This window comes from Rattus norvegicus, chromosome 20 (assembly GCF_036323735.1).
Source record: "Rattus norvegicus strain BN/NHsdMcwi chromosome 20, GRCr8, whole genome shotgun sequence".
NCBI classification, from domain to species: Eukaryota; Metazoa; Chordata; class Mammalia; order Rodentia; family Muridae; genus Rattus; species Rattus norvegicus.
In genome coordinates, this window is record NC_086038.1 from 2,956,175 (window position 1) to 2,979,846 (window position 23,672).

Genomic DNA, 23,672 nt, shown 5'->3' on the forward strand with positions numbered 1-23,672 from the left:
AAATGGGTCTAGCTTGTTCTGCTTCGTGTTTCACTTGCACACCGCTGGCTGGTGGCTAAGAGACCAGGCACAATCTTTCCCCCTCAGTGCTAGGGATCAAACCCAGGCCTCACGTATGCCGTGCAAACACTGCACCACTGAGCTACACTTAGGAATCCTGTTACACTTACGTTATGATATCGCTTTAAAATATTTATTTTTTTTAATGATGCTTATGTGAGCATGCCTGTGTTTGGGTATGTGAATGTGTGAGTGCAGGTGCCCAAAGAGGTTGCATGAGGGGTTGGAGTTTCAGATGGTTGTGAGCTGCCCAATGGAGGTGCTGGGAACAACTCCATCTTCTGCAAGAACACATGCTGTCTACTGCTGAGCTGTCTCTCTAGCCCCATTTTTTTCTTCTCAGCAGAAAGCAGAGGAAGGAGATTTATTTGTTACATACATACATTAGAAAGTGGGGCAAAGAAAGGAACCCAGTAAAACCCCACCTCTTCCAGTGACGCCACGCCTCTCTTGGAGACAGGGTCTCATATATCCCACACTGGCCTTGAACTTGCTAAATAATCCAGAATGACTTGAACAACTTGTTTGAGAGACGAGGTCCTGTCCTGGAACTTGCTATATAGAACAGATTGGCCTTGAACTCTGAGAGTTCAAGGCTCTGGTTCCTGAGTGCTAAAGATGAGTGTCTGACAGCAAGAGCTTTTCTTTTCCTTTTTTTCTTTAAATTTTTTATTTATGTATATGAGTACACCGTAACTGTCTTCAGACACACCAGAAGAGGGCATCGGACGCCATGACAGATGGTTGTAAGCCACCATGTGGTTGCTGGTAATTGAACTCAGGACCTCTGGGAGAGCAGTCAGTCCTCTTAACCACCGAGCCATCTCTCCAGCCCCTGTGTTTTTTCTTTTTGAACACTGGTTCTGTCCTTCCATTGTGGGTTCTGGGGTTCAGAATCAGTCAGGCATGGGGTTTTTACTCTTGGAATCAGGCTGACTTTCTTTCTCCTCTATTTATTAATTATTATATAGTAGTAGTAGTAGTATTACTATTGCTATTATTATTCTTCAGTTCACTATGGACACCAGGCTGGCCTCAAACTCACAGAGAGCCACCTGCCTCTGCCTCTGCCTCCTAGAGGGTGCTATGCCTGGCCCTTTAACAACCTCTTCCTCTTCCTCTTCCTCTTCAGCTCTTTATCACATCGATTTACTTCCCGTTGTATGTGAAGGTCAACGTGTAGATGGAGGTCAGAGAGAAACTGTATCCAACCCAAGCCTTCAGACTAGGTGACAAGTGACTTTGCCCACCGAACCATCTTTCTGGCCCGATAACATCACCTTTATATACCCGGAACACTTTCCTCACACGCCATTGGTCAGAATGGACTCCCACAGTGGAGTGTCAGTCCCATGCCAAGGAGAGCTGCTTTAGGGGAGCAGGGGGCCATCTCTGGAAAATGCAGTAGCATCCCCTTACCTTAGGCTACATTTCATGGCATCCAGTGTATGTCTAAGATTGGTTCCCGGAGCTGGAGGGGTGGCTCAGCGGTTAGAGCACTGACTGCTCTTCCAGAGGTTCTGAGTTCAAATCCCAGCAACCACATGGTGGCTCACAACCATCTGTAATGAGATCTGATGCCCTCTTCTGGTGTGTCTGGAAAAAAAAACAGCTATAGTGTACTCATATAACTAAAATAAATAAATCTTAAAAAAAAAAAAAAGATTGGTTCCCAATCCACCATAAGCTACATTTCTTTTTTTATTTTTATTTATTTATTTATTTTATTATATATGAGTACACTGGGGTTGGGGACTTAGCTCAGTGGTAGAGCGCTTGCCTAGGAAGCGCAAGGCCCTGGGTTCGGTCCTCAGCTCCGAAAAAAAAGAAGCAAAAAAAAAAAAAATATATATATATATATATATATATATATATATATATATATATGAGTACACTGTAGCTATCTTCAGACACACCAGAAGAGGGCATCAGATCTCATTACAGATGGTTCTAAGCCACCATGTGGTTGCTGGGATTTGAACTCAGGACCTTGGAAGAGCAGTCAGTGCTCTTAACCACTGAGCCATCTCTCCAGCCCCCTAAGCTACATTTCTTTTTTTTTTTTTCTGGAGCTGGGGACCGAACCCAGGGCCTTGCGCTTCCTAGGTAAGCGCTCTACCACTGAGCTAAATCCCCAGCCCCGCTACATTTCTTAATTACAATGCATGTATCTGTGATTAAAATTGAATTCATAAATTAGGCACAATTTTGCCCATTCATCATAAGTGTAATAAATAGCACAATCATGGTAATACTGTCCTAGAAAACCATGTGACATGGCCTCTTGAAGTAGCTCACTGTGTAGCACGCATCCTGGCTTCTGTGGTGACCTGATAAATCGAGGTGCTAAATCGTAGGCATCGAGAGGTAGTACTGAGCTGCCACCGGCCCTTTGAACGTTCGTCAGGAGGCTCCTCTGCCTGGGGGCATTGTGGATCACGAGACCATGACAGTGCAGGGTGAGTAGAGTATACAGGATGGATACACTGGAGGGGGGGGATGATTCACTTCCTGGGAGGGGCTGAGCAGGACAGCAGTGGATTTCGTCATGCAGCTTGAAGCAGCAGAACTTAGGAACTGTTTAACTCTGTAATTTTCCATTTATTATTTGCAGGGATAACAGAAGCCACCACAAGAAGCCATCACAGACAGGGGATTATTTAGATGGCTGTGGAAGGAAGGATCTTCTTTGGCCCAACATTTTCTTTTTCCCATGTACTGTGTCATTTGATCTAAACCAGCTCTCAGGAGGGTTTCATTCAAGTAACAGGCTCAGGAGGGAGAGTGGTTTGGGCCAGATTCAGGTCCCAGCGTTCAGCTGTGTTAGCCCCCCTGGGTCTCTAGCTGCATGCCCATCTTACTAACAGAACACTACCTTCAATATGGACTGCTCCTTCATTCCCACATCAGAACAGGACCACCGCAGGGTAGAGGGGTCCTTGGGACCCCTTTTGACTAATCTTGCATTTTAGAGGCATGGTGACTTATTTTACTTGTTCAAAACATTTTATTATCATTTTATGTGCATGGCTGTCTTGACTCCGTGTCTGTCTGTGTGCCGCCCGAGTGCCTGGTGCCAGCAGAGGTCAAGAGAAGGCGTTGGGATCTCTTATAACTCCAGTTAGGTGGCTGTGATCAATGGGGTACTGGGAACTGACACTGGTCTTCTAAAGGAGATGCCAATGCTCTTAATCAGTGAGCCACCTCTCCAGCCAAAGCATCAAGGGGATTTAAAATGAATATTTTGGGGGAGCTGGGAAAGCAAATACTAACTATATAATGTAGTGAGGGTTTTGCTGCTGTGAGCAGACACTGTGACCAAGGCAAGTCTTATCATTAAGGACACCATTTAATTGGGGCTGGCTTACAGGTTCAGAGGTTCAGTCCATTATCATCAAGGTGGGAGCATGGCAGCATCCAGGCAGGCATGGTGCAGGAGAAGCTGAGGAGGAACTGAGAGTTCTACATCTTGTTCTGAAGGCAAATAGGAGAAGACTGGCTTCCAGGGAGCTAGGATGAGGGTCTTAGAGCCCACACTCACAGGGACACACCTACTCCAACAAGGCCATACTTTCTGATAGTGTCAATCCCTGGGCCAAGCATATTCTATCTATATTTTTTTAAATGAAGACTTTATATGATTTCCTAGAACAGAGCTGAGTTCAGTTTCTTAATTGGAAAAAAGTCAGGATGAAGCCGCCCTCTGTTCGTTCCCATCTCAGGGTCCTGGTTGATGAGTGAGGGGCACAAGATAGGAAGTGGGCAGTAATGGGATCTTGCTAGGGATAGTTGAAGTAGAGCCATAGGACCCAGACCTGGGCAGAGAGAAGGCAAACCAAAAGAGAGGTGGCTGGAGCAGCTCCTGGGGGTCCAACTCAGACGGAGGAAGGAGATTCAATTCTTCCCACTCCCTAAGTTACATCTCAACCCCCAAACAGCTCAATTCCTTCAGGAGAGAAATCCTGCTAAGGACAGCGGTGGGGTGGGCGCTATGCCAACCAGGAGCAGGCCAGGACAGATCTTGGGGCTTGCACCATGCCTCAATCTCTAAATCTTGCTGGTGCCTTTCTCCCTCCCCAGCCTGTCTTTGACAGTATCTCTTTAGAAATGTCCCCAGGCAAGCAACTTCTTTCGGAGATTATAGATCAGGAAAGTTCTGAAACCACAACTTCCACTTCTCATGTGTGGGCTGGTGGCACAGGGCTTTCTAGTCCTGTGATGTACCAAGGAGGGCCACCTCTCGCTTGATCCCTGTTCCAGATATCCCCTGCTGCACCAACCCCACAGAGTCTTCTTGAGTATTTCATTCTTTTCTTTATTTTTTTTAAAAGTTTATTTATTTAATGTATACAAGTACACTATAGCTGTCTTCAGACATACTAGAAGAGGGCATCGGATCCCATTACAGATGGTTGTGAGCCACCATGTGGTTGCTGGGAATTGAACTCAGAACCTCTGGAAGAGCAGTCAGTGCTCTTAACCGCTGAGCCATCTCTCCAACCCTCTTTTCTTTATTTTGATTGTATATGTTTGCTTCAGGGATTCACTGCCTGGGGAGATGTTAACAAACACTGGCCTCTTTACCAAAGAGGCACCAAACCAAAAGTACCATTTCACCAACGTCCAACTTGGAGACCCGATGAGTTTATTGGGATTACTTAAGAGCCCAGGTGAGGGATTACTTACAGGAGCAAGAGTTACCCCCCAAACAGCCATAGTGCTGGATCTTACCCTAGAATAGGTGGCAACTTCCCCATGGCTGTACTGATGCAGTCCTGTCTTAGGTCTGGTCTTAGCTGCCTTCCTGGGCTCCTGGTACTTGGGACACTCTTGAAAAACTAGTAAACGGATGGGCACCGCCATGGTTATGTTGGTAAAGACTGAGTACCTTGGGGTACACACATAAAAACCAGGTCTTGGTGGTAAGAAGGTCAGGGTACAGGGTTGGGGATTTAGCTCAGTGGTAGAGCACTTGCCTAGCAAGCACAAGGCCCTGGGTTTGGTCCTCAGCTCAGAAAAAAAAAAAAGGTCAGGGTACTTGAGAGGCCCTCCCCACTACGATTTAAAATAAAATAAATATATATTTTAGAAGGGCCTCTGTTCTGAAACTTGCTGTGCAGCCTGGGTGGACTTGAACTTGTGGCTATTCTCCTGTCTCAGCCTCCAGGGTGCTAATAGGCAAGTGCGACCATGCCTGGTGTGGATGGACTTTCTCCCCTCTGTTGAAGGCATCACTTCTTCCTTGAAGTCCTTGATGAAAGCTCACTGTGTCTCCAATGTCTCCCGCCATTGGATTCACCTCCCTTGGCCTTGGATGCCTCCACAGTACCGTGCCTGACTCACCCTTGTTTCTTTGTTCAGGCCTGGCCAATATGCTCCAGGGTTTCCCCGCCCCCCTCCCCCCCAGAAATTACTCAACAGTTACGTCATCAATCACTGGACCGTGCGCTGTCCTCCAACACACTTCTTCTATCGTTTTGTTTAAACTAACAATATTTCCCCAATAACGAGTGTTTATCGTGGAAAATTTAGATGCAAAAACGTATACAAAGAAAAAAACACCCATCGGTTCTCGAAACCAAATCTCGCTAGTGTTTCTTTTAGGATTCTCTCCGTTGCCCCTTGCTCCGGGTCTTCACGCATGTCTGTGAGTCCTTCTGCTGCTTTATTTTGACAAGATCTCACCATGTAGCCCAGGCTGGCTTGAAAGCCACATTCCAGTCTTAATCTCCTGTTTGCCTGTTGGGCCCGGGGCACCATGCTGGATGCTAGTTTTTACCCCCTCCCCTTCTTCTTAAAATCCCTCCTTCACCCCTACCACCCACTCTGTGAGTGAATCTCATCCTGTCTGTTGTGAAGCTGATTCTCTCTTGGTTCTTTTTTTTTTTTTTTTTTTTTTCGGAGCTGGGGACCGAACCCAGGGCCTTGTGCTTCCTAGGCAAGCGCTCTACCACTGAGCTAAATCCCCAGCCGTGAAGCTGATTCTCTGGGAAACCTTTCCTCCCCCACATTGGGCTCCTGTGACACATTCAGGACCCAGTACTTTTCCCTATCGAACTAACCACAGCTAGAAATAAATGGTCACTTGTGTTCCTCTTGTTTGATATGTATCCTAGATACACAGTTCGATGCGCAGGTTAAGACTGGCCTTTCTTGTTTATTTGTGTGTGTGTGTGTGTGTGTGTGTGTGTGTGTGTGTGTGTGTGTGTCTAGCCTCTGATGTATGATTCTCCTGCGTCAGCCTCATGCACGCTGAGACGTCAGATCCGTGCTACCAGCCTAGCATCTTCTTGTTTATTCTGATGGTCTCACTGGCCAGCACAATGTCCAGCATACAGAAAACGTACTAACACACCCCACCAGGGCACTGTCCTAGAATAAACATGTGTTCAGTCACTTACTCTTTATAAGAGCAATGTGAAGATTGACGATGTAGATCGGTTGGTAGAGTACCTGTCTGACATACAGTAAGTAGCCCTGGGTTCAGTCTCCAGCACTGTATAAACTGGGTGTCATGGCACATGGTTGAAATCCCAGCACTCGGGAGGTAGATGCACAAGAATTGGAGGTTCAAGGCCGTCCTCATCCACAAGGTGAGTTCAAAGCCAGCGTGGGCCACACGAGACCTTGTCCTTAAAAAAAGTGATTACTTGTTCCTCTTGCAGAGGACCCCAGTTTGGTTCTCAGAGTCTATACGGTGGCTGACAACCCTCTGAACTGTAGTTCCGGGGGATCTGATTCCCTCTTCTGACTTTTGTGGGCATCAGGCACACATCAGGTACACATTATACATACGTGAAGACAAAACATTTATGTACGTAAGAATAAATAATTGTTTTCAAAGGATCAATCCGTGAGTAGAGATGACTCAACAGTTAAGAGTACATCCTGATTTCTCAGAGGATCCAAGTTTGATTTCTGCCTCCCATATCAGGCCATTTACAGTGGCCTATAAAGGCAGTTCTAGGAGATAGATGCTCTCTTCCACGCGCAAACACGTGTGTGTGCGCACACAGACACATACAGACTCACATAAACACACAGTTAAAGGGAATTTATTCGACAAACAAAGCTAATTGATTAGGGTGCAACTGACATGGTCTCAGAGACAGGACACTGAGCTAGAGGTTCCATAAGATTTCTATACATCTTTCAAGTATATTAGGTTATATTTATTGGCAGAATCCTGGAGAAGTGACACCGCACCCCCCCCCTTTTAAGGTAATGTATCTTAGGCTGGAGAGATGGCTCAGAGGTTAAGAGCACTGACTGCTCTTTCAAAGGTCCTGAGTTCAAATCCCACAACCATATGGTGGCTTACAAGCATCTGTAATGGAATCCAAGGCTCTCTTCTGGTGTGTCTGAAGACAGCTACAGTGTATTTATACATAATAAATAAATCTTAAAAAATAGCAATGTATTTTAATGTGTATGTATGTATACCTATGTGAACTTATGTGGTGTCCTCAGAGACCAGAGAGGGTGTCAAATCCACTGGAAATGGAGTTACAGGTAGATGTGGACCACCTGAAAGAGATACTGGGAACCAAACCCAGGTCTTCTGCAAAAGCAATATGTCCTTTTAACTGCTAGGCCATCTAACTAAAGATTTTGCCCTTGCTAATGAATTAACCTCACAGAATCTGGGATTAAGGGAGTAGGGAAGACTTTGAGATAATAGGACATCGATGCAAAGGCAGGTAGGAAATTTAGCCAGAAGAGAACGCAGAATACTGGGGATATGGAAGGGGCTTTCATCCTGGAATCTTGTTGAAGCCTTTTGCCAGTTGCGAGCCAAAAATGCCAACAAGGGCTAGCAGAGTAACTCAGTGGCTGAAGGATTTTGTAACCAACCCTCACGACTGGAGTGGACTAGAACGCACATAGTGGAAAGTGAGAACTGACTCCTACAAGTTGTCCTCTGACCTCACCTCCACAAGCAACGCCTCCCCCACAGAAAGTAAATACATGTAATAAAAAAAGTTACAGAAAAAAAAAAAAGAATTCCATAACAATTAACATCTGCAATGGAAGTTGCCAACATAGAGATGATGTTTCTTTTACACCAAGATGTTTCAAGTAAGAATGTTAAAATAGCAATGAATCAGGCTGGAGGACTCAGCATATATGGCTTGATTATTGCCTTCCTCCCCTCCTGGAATTTCACAGACAAGACTGTAACTTTGTTTCTTTGTGTCTAAGCTTTTTTTTGGGGGGGGGATAAAGGTTAGTGATTTCTGTTTACAGTGGAGATATCCTAACTTCCTGCATGCCCCTGACCTAAGATGTGACCTTATTATCTACACAGCAGTCCTGTAAATTCCACACAAGACTCACTTAGCAACCCTTTGAAGAGCTCACCAAAATCATTCACACAGGGGTTGGGAGTGGAGATTTCTTGGTAGAGTACCTGCTTAGCATGCCCTAGTGTCAATGCCCAGAACCCCATAGGTGCTTGCCCATCATTCCAAAGCTTGGGAAGTAGAGGCAAGTGGACCAGCACTTCAAGGTCATTCTGGGGCTACCTAGCAAGTCTGAGGCTAGCCTGGGCTACTGGAGATGCTGTCTTAAATGATGACAACACAAACCTAGCACCCAGGGTTCTTTCCATCTGTTCTACCTTAGGAACCTTTGCTGTTCCCTTCTGCCTCTGCCCATTTTGAGAACCTTCACATCTTTTTGTTTTGTTTTGTTTTTTATTTTGTTTTTAGACAGGTTCTCACTATGTAACCGTAGGTGGTCTGGAACTCACAGAGATCCACCTGCCTCTGCCTCCTGAGTGCCACTATCCCTGGTAATTCTCACATCTTTTGATGTCCCCTGTAGAAAAAGATCTCTCTGGCTTGCACGTCTTTTTCCTCACGTCCACATCCTTCATCACCTCCAGCCTGGATGCCACCTTCACCTCCCACCTTTGCTATCTGCCTGTCTCACACTACTCTGGTCCCTTCTCCTCTTTGAAGCCAGGGTAAGTCATCCACAGCCTTTCCGTGGCTTAAAACTCTGATGGCTTCCCACAGGTTTTGCCAAAATACATTCCATGGGACTGGAGAGACTGCTCAGTGGCTGCCCTTGTGGAGGACCTGGGTTTGGTTCCCATGAGTGTTCACGACTCTCTCTTTTATCCCCCATTTATTTATTTATTTACTCACTTTTCATCCTGATAGCAGCCCCCCTCTCTCCTTTCAGTGCCCCCCTCACACAGCCCCTCCCCTTCACCTCTGAGAAAGAGGAGGTCCCCACCTGGTTACCATCCCACCCTGGTACCTCAAGTCACTGCAGGACTAGGCACATCCTCTCTCACTGAGGCCAGATGAAGCAGTCCTGTTAGGGGACTAGGATCCAGGGGCAGGCAACACATTCAGAGTGAGCCTCGTTCTAGTTGCTGGGGGATCTGCATGAAGACCAGACCACACTTCTGCAACTCTCTTTAAAGATTTATTTATTTATTTGTTTGTTTATTTATTATAAGTACACTGTAGCTGTCTTCAGACACACCAGAAGAGGGCATGAGCTCCCATTACGGATGGCTGTGAGCCACCATGTGGTTGCTGGGAATTGAACTCAGGACCTCTGGAAGGGCAGTGGATGCTCTTAACCGCTGCGCCATCTCTCCAGCCCATCTTTATCTATTTTTAAAATAATTTTAATTAATTGATTTACTATTATTTATGTGTATGAGCGTTTCCCTACATTCTAAATCTATGCATCACATATATGCCTGGTTCCCCATGGATGCCTCAAGAGGACTTTAGAACCCCTGGAACTGGAGTTGCAGATGATTGTGATCCCCAGGCTTAGTAGTAGATCACACACATCCTTCTTGTGCAATCATGCTTTCTCACGATTGCTCATGCCTAGGCAAGTTGGGCATGGTGGCACCCATATCTCTGGTTCCAACACTGGGCTGGCATAGGCTGGGTTCTAAGCCATCCTGATATACATAGTGAGTTCTAGGCCAGCCGGGGCCACACAGTGAGACCCTGTCTGAAAAGACCAAAGCGACATACTTGGAGGACTGTGGGTCAGGGGTCACTGGAGGGTTGTATGGATAGTGGGAACACAGCCCCACCCTTACCCTGCCACACCCCACCCACCCTGTGCATCTCTCTACCTCTTGAAATCTCCTTATGATAAACCAGCAGACACAATCATTTTCCTGAACGCTGTGAGCTATGCTCACTAGGTAACTGAACATGAGAAAGGGAATTATGGGGATTTCCATTTGCAACATAGTTAAAACAACTTTGGACTTTGGACTGGGTAGTTCTATGTCCACTTGACACAAGCTAGAGTCCCCTGAGAGGAGGGACCCTCAACTTAGAAAATGTCTCCTTAAGATCTGTGCATTTCTTTTTTTTTTATTTTTTATTAACGAGTATTTCTTATATACATTTCGAGTGTTATTCCCTTTCCCGGTTTCTGGGCAAACATCCTCCTCCCCCCTCCCGATCTGTGCATTTCTTAATTAGCGATTGGTAGGGGAGGGCCCAGCCTATTGGGAATGATGTCATCCCTGGGCTGGTGGTCCAGGGTTCTATAAGAAAGCTGGTTGAGCAAGCCCTGGGAGCAAGCCACTAAGCGGCGCCCCTCTATGGTTTTTGCATCAGCTGCTGCCTCCAGGTCCCTGCCCTGAGTCCCCTCAGTGATGGGCTGTTATCTGGACGTGTAAGGTGAAAGAAACACTTTCCTCCCCAAGTTGCCTTGGTCGTGGTGTTCCGTCACTGTGGAAGGACTTTGGAACTTTGGGCCTGAAAGAACACTGAGTGTTCAAAGCTTGGTGAACTATTTTGCGGGAGCTCGGAAGGATGGAGTTTTGAGAGAAATACACACAACAGCGGCCTGGTTTGTGACGTCTCAGAGGGAAGCGAAGACTCCGCGGGGCTAGCTGTGTGAAGAGTGGGTGGTGTCTGATCAGCAGGAGCTGAAGAATCAGTTGAGATTAACAAGAGACCAAAATCACTAAAGTAAAACCTTTGCTTTGCCTGGACGATGAGTGCTGGTTAGCTGAGGATGAAGACTCAGCTGTGATTAAGAGACCAGCATCGCTGAGGTGAAATCTTCCGGGAAATGTTTCTGCAGGGTCAGCCACAGAAACGATGCTCCTGGGGTAGTCAAGGTTGCAGTTTGTACAGGCAGCTTTTGACGGTTTGCATGTGCTCTGCACTATTAGAAGGTGTGGCCCTGTTACAGTGGGTGTGGCCTTGTTGGAGAGGGCGTGGCCCTGTTGAAGTAGGTGTGCCCTTTTGGAGTAGGTGTGTCGCTGTGGGTGTGGCCTTGTTGGAGTGGGTGTGGCCTTGTTGAAGTAGGTGTGTCTCTGCGGGTGTGGGCTTTAAGACCCTTATCCCAGCTGCCTGGAAGCCAGTATTCTGCTAGCAGCCTTTGAATGAAGTTGTACAACTTTCAGCTCCTCCTGCACCATGCCTGCTTGAATGCTGTCATGTTACCACCTTGATGATAATGGACTGAACCTCGGCTCGGAACCCGTAAGCCAGCCCCAATTATACGTTATCCTTATAAAACTTGCCTTGGTCATGGTGTCTGTTCACAGCAGTGAAACCCTAACTAAGACACAGCTGAACTTAGTAATGAAGACTCACCCAGGTGACACTGGTTTTGAAGGCATGAAAGGGTCATGGAGAGCAGCTGAGGCTTGGCGCTGTGTGGCAGGGCTAGAGTCCTTGACAAGCACCCAAGAGAGGCTATTGGTGAAAGTGCAGCTCGGTTGCAGAAGGGACTCCAGCAGTCCTGGAGATGCCAGTAATCATGGGATGATCAAAAACAGCAGCAGGGGCTGGGGATTTAGCTCAGTGGTAGAGCGCTTACCTAGGAAGCGCAAGGCTCTGGGTTCGGTCCCCAGCTCCGGAAAAAAAAAAGAATCTCGATTTAAAAAAAAAAAAAAAAAAAAAAAAACAGCAGCAGTGGTGGAGTGGAGCCAACAAGAGCCTAGAGGACAAGCTGTGTGTACCGCAGCGGTAAGAGCTGGAGAAATGACCCCAAGTTCTTAAAGGAGCCCAAAAGGAATCTGAGTGAATCCCAGATGATTAGACATCGAGTTAGTTACACTTTTGAAGTTTATTCAGATATACTTCATTCAGATTGTGACTGTGTCTTGGTTCTTCCCTCTTGAAGAAAGGATTTAGCTTATTTTTGGTTTGATAGTAGCCCACAGTTGAGAGACTTTGAATTTAAAGACTCTGAATTTCAATTTTTTTTTTTTTTGGTTCTTTTTTTTCGGAGCTGGGGACCGAACCCAGGGCCTTGCGCTTCCTAGGTAAGCGCTCTACCACTGAGCTAAATCCCCAGCCCCTCAATTTTTTTAAAAGTAGGATTTTATTTTTGTTTTATGAACATTACCTATGTCTGTGTGAGGGTGTCGGATACCCTGGAACTGGAGTTACAGACAATTGTGAGCTGTCTTATAGGTGTTGGGAAGTGAGCCGGGGTCCTCTGGAAGAGCAGCCAGTGTTCTTTTTTTTTTTTTTTTTCTTTTCTTTTCTTTTTCATAGCTGGGGACCGAACCCAGGGCCTTGCACTTGCTAGGCAAGTGCTCTACCACTGAGCTAAATCCCCAACCCCACAGCCAGTGTTCTTAACTGCTGAGCCATCTCATTTTTAAGTGTTTAGTGTTTGAATTTTTAAAAACTGTGGGACTTTAAAATTTTGGAGTGTTCATATACTAATGTTGATAGTGTGTAATAATAAGAAAAAGAAAGGTTATAGCTTAATGATGTATATAAATGCTAGGGGCCCTGAGAGGTGGTGTGGGGTTTTGGTTGGTTGATGTTTGTTGTGGTTTGTTAAGTGGTTGTGTGCAAAGAATGGGGGGAGGAGGAGGAGGAGGAGGAGGAGGAAGAGGAGGAGGAAGAGAATGAGATATCCTGATATCAAAGATTAAACTTTCTCCAAGGAGCTCGACAACCCTAGTCAACAGGAAGTAGTCTAATGATAAAAAAAACCAAACCACACCCTTTCCCCTTTATCCTTTTTTCTCTTCTATCTAGTGTTCAAGGGTGGAGAAGGGTGGAAGAATGAAGAACCCACAAAATAGCTCAAATCCAGCTATAGATGTCTTTGTGTGACAGGGTTTGAGTTAGCTTTATGTCAATCTGACACAAGTTAGAGTTATCTGAAGGGAGGGAACCTCAATAGAGAAAAAGCCTTCATGAGATCCGGCTGTAAGATATTTTCTGAATTAGTGATTGATAGGGAAGCCCCCCCCCCATTGTGGGTGGGGTCACCCCTGGGCTGGTGGTCCTGGTTTCTATAAGAAAACATGCTGAACAGGTCACAGTGAGCAAGTCAGTAAGCAGCACTCCTTCAAGCCCTCTGTGTCAGCTCCTGCTTCCCTCAGTGATAGACCATTAAGTGGGAATATAAGGTGAAATAAACCTTTTCCTTCCCAAGTTGCCTTGGTCTTCTTCCCAGCAAGAGTGACCCTCACTAGGATAGGCTTTAGCAGGTATCTAAAGTGAGGCTCGGTCAGTGAGCTGTTTCACCAGGTAAAGCCACTTGCTGTCAAGTCCGGTCACCTGACTTTGGCAACCTGACCAAGGCAACTCTTCTAAAGGACAAATTTAATTGGGGCTGGCTTACAGGTTCAGAGGTTCAGTCCATTATCATCAAATCGGGAGCATGGCAGCATCCAGGCAGGCACGGTGCTGGAGGAGCTGAGAGTTCTACATCTCCCTTTGAAGGCTGCTAGGAGAAGACTCACTTCCAGGCAGCTAGGATGAGGGTCTTAAAGTCCACACCTACAGTGACACACCTACTCCAACAGGGCCACACCTTCTAATAGTGCCACTCCCTTGGCCGAGCATATACAAACCATCATAGTCAGGCAGCCTAGCTGACACCACAAACTCTGGGTTCAGTAACCAACTAAGTCTCAAAACAAGGTACAAAGCAATGGGGGAACAACACCAAAGGTCAAATTCTTGCTTCCTCATGTCCTTATGGGTGAGTGACCTGCATGCACACACACACACACACACACACACACACACACATGCACACACACATACAGAGAGAGAGAGAGAGAGAGAGAGAGAGAGAGAGAGAGAGAAAAGAGATCACATTCGCAGAAACACAAACCTGAAATCACTAAGGTAATGGCATCCTGTTCTCACTCCATTCTGCGTTTGCTTAGACCTCAACCCTCCTGTCCCCAATAGTCACACCTGCCTTGGCGACACATCTGAGATGTCCATGGGTCCATGGCCTGGGCGGTGGTCTAAGTGTACTAAGTAAATAGTAGACTAGTTATGTCTAAAACAAGAGCTATGTTCTGCCGGGAGTGAACGTTTCAAGGTTGCACCGCTAACTTTGATGTATTTTTCTGGGTTTTACTTTTACAAACTGTATCCCTAAACTCTGACACCAAGAGACTTTTCAGAGGGCTCGAGCTCACTCTAGGTCAGGTTGTCCACTGGCTGAATCAGCAAGGTTGTTAACTATCTCCCATGAATCATGACAAGACAGTAGCAACAGCAAAGATTAAACCTACAGACCGATAAAACCCAAACCAGCTTTCCAGGCAATGATATAGACTGCTGACTTCCCAACACAGTCTTTGGTGGCCTTTCTTTTTCCTTTCTTGTGTCTATCTCCTCTTCCTCTGTCCTCCTCCGTCCTCCTCCCCTCCTCCTCTTTCTCCTTATCTTCCTCCTCTCCCTGTTTCTCATTCTCTTCTTCTCCTCCTGCTCTGCATCCCCCGTCTGTTTCTTCTCTAATTCCTCTTCCTCCTCCTCTCCTTCCTTTCTGCTTCCCTCTCTCCTTTCCTTCTGCTCCTCCTTTTTTCCTCCTCTTCTACTCTGCTTGTCTACCTTCTCCTTCTTTCCTCCCTTCCTCCTTTTTCTCCTCTCCCACCTCTTTCTCATCTTTCTCCTCTTGTTCCTCTCCTTCCTCCTCTTCCTCTCCCTCCTCTTTTTTTCCTCTTCTACTCTTCTTCCTTTCCCTCCTCTTTTTCTCCTCTTCTACTCTTCTTCCTCCTTTTCTCCTCCCATTCCCCCTTCTCCTTTCCTCTTTCTTTTCCTCCCCCGACACCACCACACCACCACCTCCTCCTCCTCCTCCTCCTCCTCCTCCTCCTCCCCCTCCCCCTCCCCCTCCTCCTCCTCCTCCTCCTCCTCCTCCTCCTCCTCCTCCTCCTCCTCCTCCTGGTGGTAGGACTTCCTTTGTTTACTGCTACAGTCTCCTGGAGAGGCCCAGGTTGACCTTGAACTTGCAGTCTGCCTACTTTATTCTCCAAAATGCTGGATGCAAGATGGTTTTTGTTTGTTTGTGCCTTTCTTGGTTTCACAGATGCTTCTTGTAGGTCATCAGAAACAGCCGTGTATGGCGGTATGACTGAAACCCCAGCAGTAGGAGGTGGGAAAGGCAGGGAACCACTGCCAACCCAGGGCCAGTCACATAGTGAGCTCCAGGCCAGTTATAGCAACATAGTAGCACTGTGACAGACACCGGAAACAGCTGTGGTGGAAAGAAAGCCTAGCTTTAGCCAGAGCCCACAGTCGTTGGCAGGGAGTAAGCAGAGCTAGCCACATAGACTCTTTTATTTGCTGTGGGCCTGGCCTTTGTGTATGACACAGAAGAGGTGGGTTCTGCCAGACACTGAGCTCCAGCTAAAGCCAGACTGCTTGTGACAGCAACAGGACATTACTACTCCCAGTAGCCTCGAGCTGTCTGGCCTTCACAGGCATGGGTATGTGTTATGTCTTCATCTTGGTGACAAAAAATCCCTGACAAAGGCTTGAGGAAAGGCTGGTTTGTGGTTTTAGAGGGCACAGTAACCCATCACGGTGGCAAGGGAATGAGAGTTCACGGTGGAGAAATCTGACCATGAGGTGAAGATGAGAAACCAAGGCGGGAAGTACAGATGACTCTAACCCCCTAAAATCCCTGCCAGCCATGTCCCATGTCCTAAAGGCTGAGTAAGCCCCAGCTTGAGGGATTCCCCTGACTTAACATACTGTGCACTGGGATTATAGCTGTCTATGTGTCACTGTACCCTGGCTTTTTTTCTTTTTAACCATCAAGTAGGTTTTATGATAAAAACCGGTTTTCAGAATTTAAGATGATGATGGGGCATAGTCACATGACGTTGTTAGTCCCAGCACTTGAGAAGCAGAAGCAGGTAGACTTTTTTTTAATATTTTTTATTTTTAATTGTATGTGTGTATGTGTATTTTCTTTTTTTAAAAAGGAATTATTTATTTATTTTTTTCGTTTTTTCAGAGCTGGGGACTGAACCCAGGGCCTTCTGCTTGCTAGGCAAGCGCTCTACCACTGAGCTAAATCCCCAACCCAGGAATTATTTATTTTATGTATATAAGTACACTGAAGATATCCTCAAACACACTAGAGATCCCATTACAGATGGTTGTGAGCCACCATGCAGTTGCTGGGAATTGAACTCAGGACCTTTAGAAGAGCAGTTAGTGCTCTTTTTCTCTCTTTTTTTTTTCCTTTTCTTTCTTTCTTTTCTTTTTTTTTTTTTTTCTTTTTTCGGAGCTGGGGACCAAACCCAGGGCCTTGCGCTTGCTAGGCAAGTGCTCTACCACTGAGCTAAATCCTCAACCCTGCAGTCAGTGCTCTTAACCACTGAGCCGTCTCTCCAGCCCTGCAGATAGACGTCTAAGACTTGAAAGACAGCCAAAGCTACATTGAGACCCTATCTCATACCTAACAAGGAAAGAAAGGAAAATTAAAGTGAAAACTGGGCACGGTGGTGTGTGCTCATAATCCAAGCATTTGGGAAGCTGAAGCAGGAGAAGCCTTATAAGCCAGAAGCCATCCTAGAGTTCCCAGAGAGTCGCCATCTCAAAACAAAAAACAACGTAAACGGCAGCAATAAACTCATCAGATCACTCACTTCTTTCCACTCTAGGACAGCTGGGGATAACAGGAAGAACCTGTAACCCAGGCCTGAGCTGAGAAGGACAGGGTGAGGGAGAGACAGGGATACTTCCCAGCTGCCTGTCCTTGTGTCCTGAGGATATCTGGAGAGGAGACCAGGCTCTGTATCCTGATGATAAAGGTCAGACCCATTGCTAGAAGGTTCTTTTACTCTGTCAAAGAGTTCAATGCCTATGCAGCAAACACTGTTTTCTCATTGCTGAGTTTTGAGAGTTCTTTGTGTTTTTCCTTCTACTTAATTTTTAAATTCTCTGAACAGGATCTTTTGCACAGGGTAAATGCTTGTTTGCCTTTTGCTGCTTAATTTTTTTTATTGGCACGTAACGGAGGCGCACCAAAGCGTGTGAATCTTAAGTGTGCAGCTGGTGAGGTCTTTCCTAGTATGATAGCATCCAGAGGCTTCTCTCCTTCCTCTTTCCAATCAATACGCAGCACCCATTTCCTCCCCTGACCAAACAGCCACAGTTTCTGCTTCTCTCACCACAGATTGGTTATGCCTGGAAGGTTTCTTTCTTTCTTTTTCCATCTTTTGAGACGGGGATTTGTTGTGAAGACCTAGTTAGCCTTGAACTCAACAGGAGAGCTGCCTGTTTCTGCTTCCTAAGTATTCAGATTAATTTCTTTCTTTTCTTTTTTCTTTTTTTTTTCCGGAGCTGAGGACCGGGGCCTTGCGCTTGCTAGGCAAGCGCTCTACCACTGAGCTAAATCCCCAACCCCTTTTCTCTTCTTTCTCTTCTTTTTTTTTTTTTTTTTTGAAGGGGCCAGGAAAAAGGGTTGAGACAAGGTTTCCTATGTGGCTCAGGCTGGCCTTGAACTCATAATCCTTTTGCCTCAGCCTCCCAACCTGGAAAGGTCTCTATTAAATGTCTTGGGAGCTGCCAACCTTCCCATCTCTTGGAGGAAGCACAGACTCCTCTCAGCACCAGCAGAGGCTGGTGAGAAAAGGGGTGGGGGTGGGGTGTTCCTGAGTGCCAGTGAGCCAACCTCACAGCAGGTTCAAAGAAGGATCGAGCTTCAAACTCCAGTGAAGTGGGTGGGGCAGTTCTCAGAATCAAGAGACAGGGATTCCGCCTACGGTTCGTCTAACGGTTGCTGACTGTTAAACAAACCACACAGCTCTGGATCTTGGCCACCAAATTTGTAAACAGAAAACAATCACATCTGCATAAGCTGGGCATTCTCACAGGCATGGTCCCTGATACTTAGGAGGCATCAGGAGGCTCAGGTGTTCAATCCCGGCCTTGACTACAGAGAGAGTCTTTGAGGCCGGCCTGATCTGTACAGCAAGTTCCAGCCTAGCCAGAGTGACACAGCGAAATTCCGACCCAAACAAACAAAATACAAAGAAAAGGGAAAGAGGAGGGGAAGAAGGATCGACAAAGTTTGTGAGGGAGGAGAAAAGTGAGCCAATGAGAGCAGGTCGACAGACAACTGAGGCAGATGGAAATGATCCTGTTTGGCTGTTCACCACAGGAAAGTGATCTGTCATGCTGGGGCAGCAAAACCCACGCTTGGCTATCAGCTTGTGGCTGTCTATTTCCCAGTCTCCCACCCACCAGCCTTGGGGCCTGAAGAGAGGGAGTCTTCAAGGATAAAGGGACAAAGAACTCAGCCTCCCCCACACCCCCAGAGAGTTAGAAGGGATATCTGGATAACTGGGAGTCAGTCAGAACAGGGTTCAGGAAGAGGAAGAGAGCTGAGAGGCAACAGGAGCTCAAGGCAGAAGCAAGGGGCATCAAGTGAAGCCACAGAGGACTCAGATCCTGATGCAGACTCTAGGACTCAGGGCATGCCCGGGACTCGGGACCTCCTGCAGATTCCAGTATGTTTAGATGCTGGTCTTCCTGTGGATGGGCTAGCAGAGATCTGAGATGTCAACATGAAGAAAATAACCTGTTCAGATGCTAGTTAAATTCTGCTGTCTGCTGTGTAGACAGTGCAGGGCGGTTGGGGCGGGGTGTCTCTGAATTAGGCTGAGTGTCATACACATGGTATGCAAAGAGATAAGGTAGCCTCTGGAGAATGCACTAGTCTGAGTTTACCGAATCTGCTGCAGGCCAGACATCATTTTATGTGGCTGGTCTGTCTTGTCTCTTCTTCCTTCTCTAACTCTTTTCCCTTCTTCTCCAAGTTCACTTTATCTCTGTGGGGTCTCAAGTGTCCCAGGTGAGACTTGAACTTGAGCTTCTGTTTCCCTGCCTCTACCTTTCATGCGGAAAGATGGACACCACCATATCAGGCAATATTTGGGAGTTTGTTTTGAGACAGGATCTTACTGTTTAGCCTAGGCTGGTTTTGAAGAAGCAATTCTCCTGCCTTAACCTCCCTGGTACTGGGATTATTGGTATGTGTGCCATTGTGCTTGGATAACTCTCTGAATTGTCTTCCTTAGTGGTTCTTCCAAATAATTGTATTAGTCAGACATGATGGCATTCACCTTCCCTAATGCTTGGAAGTCTGGGAAGGGAGAAAACCACTAGAGCCCCTAAGCAGGAGACCAACCTTGGTAACCCCATCCCAATACAGAAACAAAAAATGAAAATGAACCAACTGTACTAATTCTGCTCTGCTGGGCTCTGCCTCCTAAGTACTAGGATCAAAGGCATGTGCTACCAAGCCTGGCACAGATAGGCTTGGAGTTTTGATTTCTCTATAAAAGAATGTTTTCATTTTAATCCCATGTGTGGGTCATGGAGCTGCTTCAGACTGTCTGCAGCATCTGCCTGTAGAATGATTTGCCTCTTTCTCTAGCAGGGGTGTGGTTTTGCCAGCTGTGGTTAGTTTCTGGGAATGTGTGACATTTGGAATCATGGGGACTTTTCAGAGGGTCTATAAATGCTAGGGCCTGAAGAGATGGTGTGGGCTGATGGTTGCAGTGGGTTAAGAAGGGTGTGCACAGAAGATAGAAGACATTAGATAACCTGGTAGCAAAAATCAAACTTGCCCCAAGGAACTCAATGCTCCTAATTACCAGGAAGTGTAGTGTAAGGATAATGCTGACCCCTTTTCTCTCTATTCTTTTCTCTCTCCTATCTAGTGTTAGGGGGTTGAAAGGATGAAAGAAAGGGGGTGGAGAAGGGTGGAAGAAAGAACCCACAAGAAGCCAATCCCTTTGTTTGTGGGGCAGACACCAGAGGTTGATATTAAGTATCTTTTTCCACCAGTCTACTTTACTTTTTGAAACAATGTCTCTCATCCAGTCTAGAACTCCCTGCTTATCTAGACAGACTAGCTAATGGACTTCAGAGACCCCCTCTGTCTCAGCCTCCCCAGCAGGGAGGCATAGATATATACTCTTACATCCAGCTTTATGTGGATGGCGGGGATCTGAACTCAGGTCCTTATGCTTCTGGGGCAAGCACTTTATTCACTGAGCTACTTCTCCAGTTCAAGCTGGCTCTGAATTCATGATATTCTTGTCTCTACTTCTTGCGCATCTGCCTGTTGGTGTGTGCTGCAACACTGGCTCAATATAATCATTTGATAACCGGATGTGGAAGTCATATAACTGAGCCGGCTATGGGCAGGCTCCCTCTTCACATGGAGCAGGCTGCCTGACTCTGGAGCAGCACCATCCTCTCTCCTGCCTCCTCAGGTCCAGCTTCTCTGAAGAACACAGAACTCTGCACTACCATCTACTCCAGGCTACGAAAGCATTCACACAGATGATGACACTCCAGCCTTGCAACTGGGAGGAGGGCATGATTACTAATAGTAAAAAAAAAATATTATCAAAAGAAGTGTAGTGATTTGTCAAAGGTCAAAGGTCAGATCCTGGTGGAAGAACTCTTCTTCAGACTTACATCCTCTGACTCTGCATCCAGGGTTCAGGCTTGCAACATTAGTCAGCTGACGCAACCAGCCTTGAACTCCACTCGTGGCATCGGGCCCGAGGTCAAGGCCAGAACTAGTTCCCCAGACTGCAAGCTGCCTTCTGTCTAGGAAACACTTTTCTGGACTCAGAGAGAGGGGAGGGGGCAAAAGGGAGAGGGCCATAGAGAAGTAAGGGATTGGCATCAATTTCCTTTTATTGAGCAACGGTTTCCGCCATCTGGACAGGTGACGTCAGCTGTCTGGATTTCAGCCATGGTTCTGTGGTTCAGGCGCCCAGGAAATAGACTTCCGGTTAGAAGGGCTCTGACCTAGGGGAGGAGCCTTGCAACTTGGAAAGACAGAAATCACTCCAGGGAAAGTTTCACTGCAGGGCAAATCAGGTTCAGTGGCCAAGAGGAGCTCAGTGGGTCCTTGGTGAGGGGGCAGGAAACTCAGCAAGAGAGGAATCATGTCTTTATCACAGTCGATTTTCGTGACTCAAGTACAGTGGGAGTGGGTGGGGGAAAGGTAAGCAAAGTCAAGGAAAAAGACACACAAACTGAAGGTAAACACAGGCCAAGAATAGAAGCCTGATCCTGACCCTGGAAATCTTTGGAGGGACACTAAATCCTCAACAGAGTGGAGCTGGGCTCCTGAATAACTTCACTTTTGGAATTTCAAAAGTGAACCTCTTAAAAAGACAACTAAACGACAGATGCATTAATTAAGCTGAAAGCTAAGCTCTGCCCTCTCCCCTCTTTGGTCTCCACAGTCCCCAGGTCAGGTTCCTGAACCTACTTCCTCACCCTGACCCTTCCAGTTTTATCTCTTGTGGTCCTCACAGTGATGGCCAGAGGGAAGAAATAGATGCCTTTACTTACTTACCTTTTTTTTTCCTTCTTTCTTGAGACAAAGAGTTGCTCTGTAGTCCAAACTAGCCTCAAGCTCACACCAATCCTCCTGCCTCAGCTTCCTAAGTGACATTACAGGTGTCAGCATCATTCCAGCCTATGCATAGGCAAGCATACAGTGGAGCAGCATTAAACCTGTCCTCCCCGTGTGCAACCCTCAGCAGACTCCCCTGAGCTATTATAGCTCCCCACTCAGGACCCTAAACACGCCCAGAGCCCTGCCCCTGGGCAACATCCAGGCTCTTTAAGTTAAAAAATTATCTATTTTTATTTTATACATCTGGGTGTTTTCTTGCTTGCATATATGTGTGTGTGTGTGTGTGTGCGCGCGCGCGTGCCATTGTAACCATTGTAGGTTGTAGCCATTGCCAGGACTGACTTTAGAACATTTTTATTATCCTCAAAAGGCCACATAGAGAATTAGGGCTGGCTGCCGCCGCCTCCCTGTATCAACAAAGAAGGTGTCCTGCAGTAAAGGCTGTTGAGAAGAAAAGAAAAAAAAAAAAAAAAAGCCACATAGAGAGCCTTGTGGGATGGCACATGCATGCAATCCCAGTACTTGGGAAGCTGAGGCAGGAGGATTGTTCTGAGTTGGAGGCCAGGCTGATGTACATAAACAAAAAGGACTATATAGAGTCACGGGAACTTTTTCACAAGTCTTTTCTTCTCCAGCCCCAGGCAACCAACCCCATTGGTCTCAACCTGTTTTGCATGACTGTTTAAGATTTGTCTCAACAGGTCTGAGTATTCAGGGTGTTTCAGGGTTCATCCGTGTTAGAGTGTGCGTCCTTTCGCTCTCCCGCTCAACACGCTCACCATGTGGCTCTACCATGTCTTCACCCGCCCATCCCTCTAGCCATTAATTTTGGGTGGTGGTTCATCTTCACAGTAACTTGACTGGGTTAAAATGATCGTGAGAACACATCTCTGGGTGTTTCCAGGAAGGGCTCAGTGAGGAGGAAATACAGCCTGCAAGTGAAGAGCACCATCCCATGGGCCGGTCCCACACCAAAAGAATGAGAAATCGAGCAGATCGGTGGAATTCCTCTCTGCTTCATGACTATGCACTGACACAACATGACCAAGCACTTCAGGCCCTCGCCACCCTGCCTTGTCTGACATGATGGGCTGTGTGGTACCACGTTTTAGCTAATGTGAGGAACACTCACTGCTCTGGGCCATCCTACAGTCTTTGAGTGAAACATGTTTGCTTGTCGTGGGAGGAGGAACAGGTTTTCTAGGTCACATGTTTGCTCTAGGTGCAGCCTTTAGAGAAAATCCCGGTTTTCAGAGTTTACTACTTAATATTCCCACTAGCAATGGGGACCATTCAACTTCCCCAGCCTGTCCTCCCACCCCTCACCCTCTGGTCTCAGAATGTAGGCCAGGCTGGCCTGTCACTTGTGATCTTTCCTACCTCAGTCTCCCACGTATCTGGACAGTAGGCACCGGCCATAATGCTTAGCTTCTCTTTTTGTGGATTGATATATTTGAGCCGGGTGTGGTGACATACAACTGTTATCCCAGTCCTTGAGAGATAGAGGCAGGAGGAGAAATAGTTCAAGGTCAAACTTAGCTACATAGTGAAGTCCAGTCTAGTCTTGGCTCCATGAAATCCAGTCTCAAAAATAAATAGAGGTATTTGTATCTCTCATTGATTTGTAAGGAAGGATCCTTTCTTTCTTTGTTTCTTTTTTTCTTCCTTTGTTTCTTTGCTTCTTCCCCCCCCCCCCACCCCTGGGGCTGGGGACAGAACCCAGGACCTTGCGCTTCCTAGGCAAGCGCTCTATCACTGAGCCAAATCCCCAACCCCTATCTTTGCTTCTTTCTTACCTTTTTTGTTTGTTTCTTTCTTGCTTGCTTTCTTATTTAATGTCTTTTGAGTGTTTGCCTGTGAGTATGTCCAGGCACCGCAGGCATTCAGTACCCACAGAGCCTGAAAGAGGGCTGGCATGACCTATGGTTGGGAAC

At 46.6% G+C, this 23,672-nt stretch overlaps 1 long non-coding RNA gene across 4 annotated transcripts; it reads left to right on the plus strand.

Moving 5' to 3' along the window:
• Nucleotides 1-1,966: 1,966 nt before the first annotated feature.
• LOC102553505 (uncharacterized) lies at nucleotides 1,967-20,714 on the plus strand. 4 transcript variants are annotated; one of them, XR_010060942.1, is made up of 4 exons: nucleotides 1,967-2,519; nucleotides 2,675-11,113; nucleotides 16,949-17,098; nucleotides 20,573-20,714. It is a non-coding gene; the product is annotated as an uncharacterized LOC102553505 (long non-coding RNA). The 4 variants fall into 4 exon arrangements; XR_005497622.2 differs by lacking the exon at nucleotides 1,967-2,519 and adding an exon at nucleotides 11,468-11,546 and having other exon boundaries at nucleotides 9,706-11,113; XR_010060941.1 differs by lacking the exons at nucleotides 1,967-2,519; nucleotides 2,675-11,113 and adding an exon at nucleotides 11,135-11,546.
• Nucleotides 20,715-23,672: the final 2,958 nt, after the last annotated feature.